Source organism: Nansenia antarctica (genome assembly GCF_963989245.1).
Source record: "Nansenia antarctica genome assembly, chromosome: 2".
NCBI classification, from domain to species: Eukaryota; Metazoa; Chordata; class Actinopteri; order Argentiniformes; family Microstomatidae; genus Nansenia; species Nansenia antarctica.
In genome coordinates, this window is record NC_137675.1 from 89,072,574 (window position 1) to 89,076,238 (window position 3,665).

Genomic DNA, 3,665 nt, shown 5'->3' on the forward strand with positions numbered 1-3,665 from the left:
GGGTATGAGTAAGATTGTTGAGCTGATCATCAGAGTAGTATTCACATGATAATTTTACAATATTCGAATTTATATGATTCATATCTGGGCAGAAAAATTCGTCATAGATGCCACTGTCGGTATTTAACTCAAAAAGATTGAACACTAGAGAATCTATTGCCGAGGGGACAGTCCCCCCATCATGTGTGAGATGGAAGTCACTGGTAGACATCAAGTGCATGTTTGTAATCTTACTGTAATCCATAATTATGTTTGTCATATTACTGTAATCCATAATTATGTTCGTCATCTTACTGTAATCCATAATTATGTTGGTCATCTTACTGTAATCCATAATTATGTTTGTCATCTTACTGTAATCCATAATTATGTTTGTCATCTTACTGTAATCCATAATTATGTTGGTCATCTTACTGTAATCCATAATTATGTTTGTCATTTTACTGTAATTCATAATTATGTTGGTCATCTTACTGTAATCCATAATTATGTTGGTCATCTTACTGTAATCCATAATTATGTTGGTCATCTTACTGTAATCCATAATTATGTTTGTCATCTTACTGTAATCCATAATTATGTTTGTCATTTTACTGTAATCCATAATTATGTTGGTCATCTTACTGTAATCCATAATTATGTTTGTCATCTTACTGTAATCCATAATTATGTTTGTCATTTTACTGTAATCCATAATTATGTTGGTCATCTTACTGTAATCCATAATTATGTTTGTCATCTTACTGTAATCCATAATTATGTTTGTCATCTTACCTTAATCCATAATTATGTTGGTCATCTTACTGTAATCCATAATTATGTTTGTCATCTTACTGTAATCCATAATTATGTTGGTCATTTTACTGTAATCCATAATTATGTTTGTCATCTTACTGTAATCCATAATTATGTTTGTCATCTTACTGTAATCCATAATTATGTTGGTCATCTTACTGTAATCCATAATTATGTTGGTCATCTTACTGTAATCCATAATTATGTTGAGTCATCTGTACTGGTCCAGGTCTTTTAGATCTCTCACCACCAGCGCTTTAGCCTCTTCAGGTGCTCCGTTCAGCCTAATCCATACTGTACACTTCCTTGTCCATGTTGCTTGGATCTTGTTTTGGTGTTTTCAGGATGCGTTTCTGGCGATGTCGGCATGTGTTCTGGTGAGGTGGTCGTTCAGGTAAACCCCCGTGGTGCCCCCCAGCTCTCTGGCTGCTTCAGGAGGTCGGGTTGGTGTTTCCTGTTGCCAAACCGAATTCAGATTCTCGGCTCATCTTTGATGTTTCTCCGGGGGAGAGGAGAGGAGAGGAGAGGAGAGGAGAGGAGGAGAGGAGAGGACAGGAGAGGAGAGGAGAGGAGAGGGTGGCGAGCCACGATGTTGCTGCTTTGGAGGTCCATGTCTTTGCTTTGGAAGGATTGGATGACCTGAATCCTCCTCCTGTTTGTTGTTAGTATGTGTGTTCTGTTTATAGATCTGTATGATGTTTATAGATCTGTATGATGTTTGTTTCCCTATGTACACAAGTAGCCATATTGACATCATCTGTACAGTGATTAGCATGTTAGATCATCTTATCATAATGGGCCGGTTTCGGAGACAAGGCTTAAGCCTAGTCCCAGACTAAAATGCTGTTTGAGCTGGCTTAACTGAAATTCACTTGCTTAAAATAGTCGTGGATTAAGCCTGTTCTGGATTAAACAAAGCCGATTGCAAAATTGAGGATTAGAGCTACTCCAGGACTAAATTGGACTGAATTGAAGCTTAAACTAATCTGCCAAGGAGGCAGGTTTAACTCCCGCTTAGTAGGCTAGGCTACTGTTTGTGAAACTGAGCTTGGATTGTTTGGAAGCATGGACTATTTGGAATATCTAAATGAGGACCAACATGCACGACAAAGGCCAGCCAGACGAATACTGCTGGATAGGAGTGATCCATTGAATCAGTTTGATGAAATAACTTTTCGAGACCGCTTTCGTATGTACAAGGAAAATGCATTGGAGATAATTACTTTGCTTGAGCCTAGACTTTCCTCTCTGTCTCAAAGAGGAGGGCCTGTGTCCAATCAACTGCAAGTTCTGATCACTTTGAGGTTCTTGGCATGTGGAATCTTTCATCGTGAAACAGGTGATCTGTGTGGTGTCAGTGAACCAACTGTATGTAGAATAGTTCACAAAGTCTGCAGTGCCATTTGTGAACTGAGGAGTCTTTACATCAAGTTCCCTGATGCTGCTGGGCAAGCCAACTATAAAGTGCAATTCTATGAATATGGGCACTTCCCAGGAGTGATTGGCTGTATAGACGGATGTCATGTTCCCATCAAGTGTCCATCAACTCCTGATGCAGAGCAATACAGGAATCGTAAGAACTGGTTTTCAATCAATGTTCAGGGTGTATGCACTCCTAATTTGGAGTTTTCAAACATTGTTGCCCGTTGGAAAGGTGCAACCCATGATTCAAGGATTTTTCTCAACTCTTCATTGTGTGCACAATTTGAGAGAGGACAACATAGTGGACTACTACTTGGTGATAGTGGATATGGTCAGAGTAACTATTTATTCACACCACATCTAAATCCCACAACAGCTGAGCAGCAAAGGTACAACAGAGCTCATATCCGTACTAGAGGGATGGTCGAGCGTATGTTTGGAGTATGGAAAAGTTGATTCCAGTGCTTACGAAATACGCTTCGTTTCAAGCCAAGAAGATGCTGCAAAGTGATCATTGCTACAGCTGTGCTGCACAACTACCTGAAGCAGCATGGCTGTCCTGATCTGCCAATGGAAGATCAGGATGATGCAGATGTGCCCATGGCAGAGGCAGCCAATGACCAGCGAGGACTTGCACACAGAGCTGCTTTCACAGTGCAGCACTTCAGCATTTAAATATGGAATGTATTCATTATGGTATAGTTTTGCTTGCATACTGTTTCTGTACAAAATTACAATAATGTAAAGCAAAATTAAACGAGTGAACCAAGGCTGGTTAAAATGTAGTTTGTGATGATTAATACTCACTCACACTCGCATGCCAAATGACAATACATTTATTTTTATTTTTCACAATTCTTCATATTCACCATGGCTACTGGTATGCAGAATTCTTTTTTGGAGCATAGCCCTCTGTCCCAATTTCATATCCAGTTCAACCTCTAGAATTCTAATTTTCATTTCATGTTCTTCTTTTAAATATGCAATTTTATGCTCATGAAATTCTCTGGCTAACTTTTCATGCATAGTTATCTTTTTTGGTCTCTGTTGGATGGTAGCAGCTTCATCTCCCAGGGGTGCCATAGCAGATGTGGAGGGTTCAGGCTCGTTGTGAACTGGCTCTTGATTGGTTTCCTCTGGGAAAAAAGACCACTGTTACAAACTCAAATAAACTAATATGGTCCTGTAACCAATTTACTTCCTGAGGTATATTTACCATTTGTGCTCAGTTCTCCATGTTCACTGTCCAAATGGTCATTGTCTGGTATACCATCCAGAGGTTGCTGGTGCTCTATTATACCAGACAGCAAGTCACCCAATTCATCAGATGTGTCCTTTATTGGTGGTCCACTACCTGTAATAAATCGCTCTCTTCTGCTTGCTGCATTCTCTTTTTTTAATCCCAGTTTAATGTTCTTCCATAGAACCTATGAAGGCAGATATCATTT

At 39.4% G+C, this 3,665-nt stretch overlaps 1 pseudogene across 1 annotated transcript; it reads left to right on the forward strand.

Annotated features, from left to right (window-relative positions):
* The first annotated feature begins 1,860 nt into the window (after positions 1 to 1,860).
* On the forward strand, positions 1,861 to 2,892 carry LOC308151849 (putative nuclease HARBI1; annotated as a pseudogene). Its single transcript has one exon. The product of its transcript is annotated as a putative nuclease HARBI1 (transcript).
* Positions 2,893 to 3,665: the final 773 nt, after the last annotated feature.